Raw genomic sequence first — 10,028 nt, 5'->3', positions numbered from 1 at the left:
ATCAAACTATGAATACGGGCCCTAGGTTGATTGTTCTGGTTGACTCATATTTCACCTTGGCTAATAAAATATATTTCTAAATGAACTTTCACACTAAATTAGTATGGAAAACATAAAGGCATGAAATAGATGCTATTATATTGTAAAAAATTACATTCATTTATGACAGCTGGTGCTTTTAATTTAAATATATGAATTCAAACACACCATTATAAATTAATTAAATAACTTGAGAGAGTTACATATACCATGTTGTTCATTTTGAGACATGGTATATTGAAAATTAAATATATAGTAAACTTACTATTTATATGGCAATTAAGGTTTAGTATGATTAATTAATGAATATTAAGAAATGTTTTGCTATTTCAGGCAAAAAGAAGAAGATTCATGTAGTTCAACAAGTTAAAACAATAAATATAAAGGAAGAGTTTATATCAAGAAAGGATATGACAGATGGTGGTGGAGCACACCTTTAATCCCGGCTCTTGGGAGGCAAAGGCAGGCAGATTTCTGAGTTCGAGGCCAGCCTGGTCTACAGAGTGAGTTCCAGGACAGCCAGGAGTACACAGAGAAATCCTGTCTGGGAAAAAAAAAACAAAAACAAAAGCAAAAAAACAAAAAAGAAGAAAGGATACAAACATTTGGCATGATCCAGTAATTGAGTCATAAGACTTAGATTCAGAGAAGTTGAATCACTAGAAAAAATATAGTTTTCAAACATGGAAAATAAATGGCTTTCATAATACAATATAGATAGATAAAGAAATAAAATCTGATAAAGTTACATTCACACTGTAGTTGTATAACATACTTTAGAATGACATATGAATTATTCCATTTATGAAGTTGTTAACATAAAAGGTAAATTTATTATTTCAACTACATATTAGGAGAATTCTTTCTTCTAGAATGTGTTTTATTCCTAATATGATTAAATGAATTCCTCTCTGGTCTCAACAAGATATTGTAAAACTTGGGACCAAATAATAAGGCAAGGAGTGCTGTGCTGGAAGCCAAGATAGAGAACACTTCCATAGCCACCATGACCTTCCCTTTAGTGCTATGGTAGACAGGAAGAAAGGTGACCCAGACACAGAAGAAAACCAGCATACTGAATGACAGAAATTTGGATTCGTTGAATGTATCAGGTAAATTTCTAGATAAGAAGGCCATGGTACAACTCCCAAGGGCCAAGAAACAGTGGTATCCCAGGACAGAGTGGAAGGCAACAGCTGAGCCCTTGTTGCACAAAATGATGATGTGTCCATGTTCAATACAAGCATCTTGGTCAATGAATGGTGGAGATGTTGTCATCCATATTCCACAAAGAAGAAGCTGGATCAGGGTGCAGATAGGAATGATGTAGTTTGGACCCCTTGATATCATTAGCCACCTTACCACTCTTCCTGGAAAACTGACCTTAAAGGCAAGGACCACAGTAATAGCTTTGGCCAACACAGTGGCAAGTGCCATAGTGAATGCAACTGCAAAGGTGGTCTGTTGAAGGATGCAGGAAGCTGTTTTGGGCTGACCAAAGAAGTTCAAAGATCATAGGAAACAGAAGGTGAGAATGATGAGCAAAATGTAACTCAGAGATCGATTATTGGCTTTGACAATAGGAGTGTCTCTGTGTTTCACAAAGATCCCTATAACAAAGGCAGTGAGTGCAGATAAGCACAAAGCTAAGCTGGCTAGAGCCATCCCCAAGGGATCTTCATAGGACAGAAAGCTTACAGATTTTTGGTAGCAGTTGTTCTTCTCTGTATTTGCATAGTGACACTCTGGACACTTATCACACTTGTCTACATCTAGTCAGGAATATAAGTTATTATCATATCAGGAGTCCAGCCAATGGTAATTCCTTTTATTCTGAAACATTTCTAACTACAGGGACTGTCACAGATGTCACTGTACTTCATTTTCTCAGGGACAAAATAATAAGTACACTGGTACGCATAATTTTAGATTTATATACTAAACTTGTTCCTTAAATATTTCTTTTGTATTTATTTTCACATCTAGTAGGATTTGATCCAATTCTAATTTAACTAGTACCATTACACTCCTTCCCTCTGGTCTTATAACTCCTTCTGCTCTCTATCTCTAACCTTTACATATTAATACCCACATAGTGCACATAGTACTGCCAGTTTATGTACAACTGGGAATGGCCTTAGTGAGAAAATATGTAGACTTTGAAGCCCTACCTCTGTTAAGAATAATATTGTATCTTTTCAGGTATTCATAAACTTCCAGTAAATTCCTTAACCATATTTATGATTGTGATTTAAACTGTACTACTTAATTTCTTTGTTCTCTTCTTCTACAATATTCCTCTGTCTTTACTGACAATCCTGTAACACTTTTGAAAGTAACTAGAATACTAAATTGCATTGGAAAAACCTCCTGTGGCCCTGATAGTACTCATCAATCATAGATCCCTTTTAACTTAAATATATGAAATCAAGATTAGATAAAATATGTTTTACAAAATTTTTCACATAATGTTTTTAATATATGAATTGTAAATTTACTTTTCTCTCTAAAATTCCTTGTGTTTTCAAATTCTATTCATTCTCAGCTGGAGTTTTTGGAATAGGCCCTATTACATTAGATAGTGCTCAATAATCACCCAGAAATATGTTTTCATCACATTTGAGGGAAACATATATATTCACCTAGTTAGAATTTTTTTCGAAAATGTGAGGGATTAAAAAAAAAATTGTGCTACTCTGCTCTGGAATTTTTAAATTTTTTTGTAAATATTGTGATTAACATAAAATAGATGTTCCATGATTTATAGAATACATTATTTTGTCAGACGTTTGGCCCAGAGAGTGGCTCTATTGTAAAGTGTGGGCTTTTTTGTGTGAAGTATGTCACAATAGAAGTGGACTTTAAGACTCTCATCCCAGATATCTGGAAGTTATTATCTTTCTAGAAGATTTCACCTTAAAATGAAGCACTCTCTGCTCATCCTTTGCTGTGACTGCCTAGATGCTGTCATTTTGCAGACTTGTGGATAACTTACTGAATCTATCAACCTATAAGCCAGTCTTAATGAAATGTCCTTATGAAAGTTGACTTTTGATAGTGATTGTTCACAGCAGTAAAACCCTAACTAAGACATAAGATAGTACCTGTAGCGGGGTATTTCTGAGATGGGCCTGGCGATGTTATTGGTTGTAAGAATGTGGGTTTTGAGATTTTGGTTTCGGAAAGTAGTAGAATGCTTTAAGTGGGACTTAATGGGTCATACTTGAAAGAATATGGAGACCTTTGTTACTGAGGGTAATTTGAACTGTGGAAGCCTGGTCCTAGAAGTTTCAGAGGAAAAGAATTTTTAGATGAGGCTGCTGTTGTGATATTTTAGTGAAGTATGTGGCTCCATTTTTCCCTTCTCTAAGGCACCTAACTGAGGCTAAAACAAAGAGATTTGTATGAACTGAATTAACAAAGAAACTCCCAAAAAACTAAAAGGAAATTAGATCTCTAAGCCTCATGAAGAGCATTGTCATATAAGCATAGAAAGCTTAGAAAGGAAAAATAGAAAGTATATGGTTCAAGTAAAAATAAAGGAACTGTACAAAATAAAATGGAGCTGAATCCTAGTTTCACAGAAAGAGTTAAGAGAGTGTTGATATCTGTGCAGGATCTCACCCAACCAAACAATTTTTTTTTTTGTATTTGCAGTTAAAAAGTGAATACTTCACAGTTTTCATCTGGAATGAACTACTATCCAGAAATAGAGGACAAACCTGTGAACCAGATTATGAGACTGGAAGACACAGGTGTTTTACCTGGATCATGGGGTCCAGTGGCAATGAAAAACTTAGGAAAAGTTTTGGTAGTACTCCTTTAATCCCAGGAGACAAAGAGAAGCAGATCTCCAAATTTAAGGCCAGCCTGTGACAGAGCCAGTTACAAGAAGACAAAAATCTTATATCCAGGTGTGATAGTACATGCATTACATCTGAGAATTCTGGAGATAAAGCCATGTAAATCTTTGAGTTCAAGGTCATTCTACAGAGCAAATTCAAAGACAGCCAATATTATGCACTTAGAGAGTTGTAAAAAAAAAGTTGTTAATAGAATAAGGGGGAACCATGTTTCAGCCCCAATAATCATCTAAGCTTGGCAGCATTATCCATGTGGCTCTGGATTTTGAGTTAATAAGAGAAGGAGATTATTGGTACAATTGATGCTGGTTAGCTAGAGCTAAAAAAAAAATAGCAATAATTAAGAGTAGGTCAGCATTATTGAGGTGAAATTATCTGGGAGGTGTTTTCTAAAGAGATAAGGAAGCTGTGTTTCAGAGATAGGCAAGGTTGTACCTTGACATGCACTTGGACTTGGTATTAGAGTCACCCTAGTAATAAAGGATTTGTAAGTAAGAAGAGGTCACGGAGGGGAGCTAAGCCTTGGTATTGTGAGAAGCCAGGAAATGTCATTGGTGAAGGAAAATCCTCTATTGCAGTTGATGGCCCAGGACTGGAGGTGACATAAAAGATGTTGAAGCTTAGCATGATAAAGAAAGCCTATGAGAGGCTATTGTTGAAGCCTAGCTGTAGTGTAAGAACAGAGTGTACTGCAAATGGCAGTAGTATGGAATGACCATCAACACCAAAAACCACCTGCAAAAATAGTGGATTCAACCAGAGCCTAGAGTGCTACATAGGGCACAGCTGAAGAAATAATGAAGTCTTATGGAGGAGACTGGAATATCATGTGCAGATCTCGGACATTGGTACAAGAAGCAATATGTTGAAGTTGCCTTGGAAACCTCAAAATGTTCAAGATTTCAGAGTCATGGGTTATCTGCTGATGAAAGCTGCTAGCAGGGATTGGAACCTGCCCAGGAGCAAGTAGTTTGTTACAATCAACGAAGATGAAAAAGGAGTGGAGATCTGAAGACCTCCTTGATATAAGATATTGAGATCCAGAGTTAGGAGTTTGCCCAACTGGTTTGGGTCTTGCTTTGTGGATTAACTGGGCTCAAGAGTTTGAATGTATCCCAGAAGATAATTTGAACTTGGATTTTTAACATTGTTGAAACTGTTATAGAATATGTGGTATTTTAAGTTGGACAAAATGCTATGCCTAGCTATTGCCTCCATAGATTCAAGTGTTTAAAAAACCCTACAGGGCCAAGGGAGTGAAAATTTCTAGTTTGAAAAATGCTTGATCTAGGTAGTAGCACTCTTTGTAGCTGTGACTTTGTTGAAAAAAATGTGTCATTGTGAGCATGGACTTTAAAACCCCTATCTTACATGCCAAGAAACAAGTCTTTTACTAGTATATTTCAAAAGAAGATGTAAAATTCTGAGATCATATGCATTATGCCTGACTGGATGATGCCATGATCCTACCTTGATGATAATTGACTGCACTTCTGAACTGGTAAGGCAGCCCCAATTAAATGTTGTCCTTATAGGAGTTTCTTTTGTTATGGTGTTTTTCACAGCAGTAGAATCCTAACTAAGACAGTGGATTACACAATATTTCTATATTTCATAAACTATAACTGATAACCAAAGTGTCAATTTTATTTCATTAACAAAATTTAAATAATATTTTAGCTTATAAAGATAGTATTACCTTACTGTTCAACTTTCTGTCAGGAGTATTTTCAAATTTAGAGTGTTGAGCATTTGTTTGAAATGCATACTATTGTACAATATAAGGGTCATATTTGTTCTTAGCATGCTAATGACACTTTTCATGAATACACAGGATTCATTCAATTATTTTCTTTATATATTCATATGTGTGTGTGTAGGTGGATGTGGGTCTCGGTATGTGTGTCTGTGAATGTGTCTGTGTGTAAGTATTTTGCTTGGGTGAAATTTCAAGAGTAAAATTCATTATCATTGAAAGTTGGTCATTAAAAAAGAAAATGTGGGTTCTTCATAAGAATCAGAAGCCTCCATATGAAGTTGAGAATTGTTGCCTCCAAATTTGTGAACAATTGTTTTGGAATTTTGCTGGAGATGGCATTGAATCTGGGCATTGCTATTGCTTAGATGGCCATTTCCACTATGTTAATTTAACTGATCTAAAAGCAAAGGAAATGCTTCCATCTTCTGATATCTTCCACAATTTCTTTCTTCAGAGACATGAAGTTTGTGACATATAGATTTTTCACTGACTTGGTTAGAGCACATGAAGTTGATGGTATTTGCATTTATTGTGAAAAGTATTGTTTTTCTAACTTCCTTCTCAGAACTTTTATTGCTTATGTATCAGAGGGTATTGAGTGCTTTGAGTTAATTGTGTATTCAACCACATACTTAAACGGTTATAAAAGCTGTTGTAATTCTCTTGTAGAATTTTAGAGATGCAGAGATGGATCAGTATACAAAAATGCATCAATGTAATCCATGATATAAACAAACTGAATGAAAATTTAAACAATTATCTCTTTAAAGTATGAAAAAGCATTTTACAAAATACAAAACCACTTCAAGTTAAAAGTATTGGAAAGATCAGTGAGTAAATGTTCTTACCTACGTGTAATAACAGCAATATACGGCAAACCATCAGCCAACCTCAAATTAAGTGGAGAGATACTGGAAACAATTCTACTGAATTAAGAGACAAGACAAGGATACCCACTCTCTCAGTATCTATTCAGTATAGTAGTTGAAGTTCTAGATATAGCAATAAGACAACAATAGTAGATCAATGGGACACAAATTTGAAAGGAAATAGTCAAGGTATCACTATTTGTGGATAATATGGTGGTTTACATAAGCAATCTCAAAAAATCTACTAGAATCCTTCTATAGATTATAACTTAAGCAAAGTGGCAGGATAATAAATTAACTCAAACAGATTAGTGGCTTTCCTTTACACAAAGGATAAAGAGGATGAGGAAAAAAATAGAGAAACAACATTCTTCACAATATGCAGAAATAGTATAAAATATCTTGGTGTAACTCTTTCCAAGTAAAAAAAAATATCTGTATGATAATAAATTCAAGTCTTCAATGAAAGAAATTGAAGAAGACCTCAGAAAATGGAGGACTCTCTCATGCTCATAGATTGGTAGGATTAACATAGTAAATATGGCCATCCTACCAAATCAATCAACAGATTCAATGCAATCTCCATCAAGATTCCAACACAGTTCATCTCAAACATTGAAAGAGCAATTCTCAGTTTTATATGGAAAAACAAAAAGGCCAGCATTGCAAAAAAAAAAATCTTAACACGAAAAGAACTTGTGGAGGAATTACCATCGCTGCCTTTGACGTGTACTGCAGAGCAATAGTGTTAAAACCTGCATTGGATTGGTAGTGAAACAAACAGGCCAATCAAGAAAATTGATTTGACGACCCAGAAATAAGCTCACATACATATGGACACTTTGTCTTTGACAGTGATTCCAAAAACATACAATCAAAAACAGAAAGCATATTAAATGAATGGTGTTGGTTTAATGGTCTAATTAACAGTCTTTATTTAGAAATATAAAAATAGATACTTATTTATCTTCTTGTAGAGAACTCAAGTACAAGTGGATCAAGGAACTCAGCATAAATCAGAGAATTCACAAGAAAGTAGTCTCTAATTTCTAAAAGCACTTAAGAACTAAAGTCCTTAGTGATCAGTGAAATGCAAATCAAAATGACTCTGAGATTCCACCCAACACCAATTACAATGTCTGGGATCAAAACCGCAGGTGAGAATAGATGCTGGAAAGGACGCAAAGGAAGTGGAACATTTCTTTATTGCTTTTGGGATTGCAAACTGGAACAACCACTCTTGAAATCACTCTAGCATTTCCTATTTGGAAATAGACCTACCTAAAGACCCATGTATGCATTCTTGAGTATATACCCAAAAAAATCCCACCATATCACAGGGACACATGCTCAACTATGATCATAGTGGCCTCATTTGTAAAAAACCATAAGCTAGATGGAAACCAAATATCTCACAACAGAAGAATGGATACAGAAAATGTGGTATATTTATGCAATGGAATATTACTTAAATATTAGGATCAAGGTAATCGTGAGTTTTGAAGGAAAATGGATGAAATTACAAAATATCACCCTGAGTGGGGTAACTCAGACTTAAAAGGCCATACATCATATGTATTTGGTAATAAATTGGGAGTAGACAAAAAGTCCTGAGTATCTAAGATAAAACCTACAGAATTTAAGAACTTTAAGAAGCAGAAAGGCCAAGACAGGGGGTGAAGGAATGGGATAAGAAACTGTGGGATGGTGGCCTCAGAATGAGGACCAAGACTGGATTGTAAATAAATTCACTAAATGTCATGTGTGCTTATAGATTTAGAGTATTCCTTCATTTCCATAATAGGAGGAAACATAAAAGCACCCAAGTATAGATCACAATGGAACAAAATTTAAATGCTTAAATCCTAATTTGAAGGCAACAGCAGAAAAAAAAATAGAGGCCAGATGTCATATGGACTTACAAATCTCAAAGCCAGTCCCTAGCTGTACACTAACCCCTAAAAGACCACAACCCATAATTTTTTTCTAATTGGTACATAACAAAATAAAAAGTCTGTAAAATGCTAATTAAAGATAGTCCAGAATGTTAGCAAGATCTTCAGTGTACAGAAGAGTATAAAATAGCACTGTCTTCTGAACACAGATATATTGTTTCCATATATTCATAACACATGAAAAAAAAAGGTGTTAGAGGCATGAAAGTTTAAACCAGACCAAATTTCAGCATAGATATTGAAGGTAGCCATAAAAATACTCCCCTCCCTGAAAAAGAGGTATTAGCAATTGATAACTCCTGGGAGGAGAATTAGTTTTCTTTTTCAGTGTGCACCACCTAGTTGGTTAACAACCTTTAAGTGACATTCACACACATAAGTATAGATGAATATCAAGAACTGTATTACATAGTTTAATTACAAATTTGGGGAGTTAGGGAAGAAGGAAATAAATCTGGAAGGAGTGTGAGTGGTGAATGTGATGAAAACACATTGTACGAAATTATCAAAAACCAAAAATGAGAAATGGGCTGTTACTAATCCCTATGGAGATGCAAAAGATCTTTGCATTATATGGGTCTTAAAAATCACTAAAATACATTTTTAAAACTATCTTTGATACTTCATTAAAACATGTTAAATGACACTGTGAAGGGAAAACCATTGAGAAGTACAGGGGAAATATTTTGTCTTCCAAACCAATATTGGCACTGCATGAAAGATATAAGTCAAGAATGATTTGTAATGGCTGTGTTGAGCTATTTCCAGAAGATGGTAATAAATGATGACATTTCAATTCCCTTAAAAAGAAATAAAAAATTATATCTGACTTCTACCCAGATTTTTTCACATACAAGCATATTATGGAATCCACTGGAGAAATAGGAAGTTTTCCAAAAAAATCTGCACTTACCTGTCACATTACAAACCTCATTGTCTGCACAAGGAGTATACTTGTAGCAGCAGATGGCCTTGTTCTCCAGGGTGACTCCACAACTCTCATTGCACACAGACTGGGGTATATGAGTAGAATGAAAAGGATGTTGCCTAATGCTTAGGGTTTTATGATAAATCATAAAAAGAGATTTTTTGAAGGTCATACACTGAAGGGCAAAGTATTGTTATTAATACCTAGAGATATTGAAAAGATTATTTGTAGTAATGGGGAATGGGTAATGGTGATTGACACCTCAAAGACACAGATGCCAGGAAAGCAAGAGACTCCCAGGATCTATGTTGGATGACATTAGCTGAAATACCTCACAGAAGGGAAGGAGAACTTGTAAAGACCATATTTATAGGTTAGGTAAGGCCCTGGTTGAGGGTCGGGGCCACACACACAATTCAAAAATTTAACCCACAATTGTTCCTATCTAAAGAATAAACAGGGACAAAGAGTGGAGCAGAGACTGAAGGAAAGGTCATTCAGACACTACCCCACCTGGAAATTCATCCTGTATGCAGCCATCAAACCAAAACACTATTACTGATGCAAAGAAGTGCTTGGCATCAAGAGCCAGATATAGCCGTCTCCTGAGAGATT

The 10,028-nt window shown here is 35.1% G+C and overlaps 1 pseudogene; it reads right to left on the bottom strand.

Moving 5' to 3' along the window:
- Positions 1-882: 882 nt before the first annotated feature.
- Positions 883-9,588, bottom strand: LOC114637339 (annotated as a pseudogene).
- Positions 9,589-10,028: the final 440 nt, after the last annotated feature.

Source organism: Grammomys surdaster, unplaced genomic scaffold, assembly GCF_004785775.1.
Source record: "Grammomys surdaster isolate TR1022 unplaced genomic scaffold, NIH_TR_1.0 125276, whole genome shotgun sequence".
Classification (NCBI taxonomy): Eukaryota; Metazoa; Chordata; class Mammalia; order Rodentia; family Muridae; genus Grammomys; species Grammomys surdaster.
The sequence above is the reverse complement of the archived record's forward strand: the minus strand, read 5'-3'. Positions and strand labels throughout refer to the sequence as shown.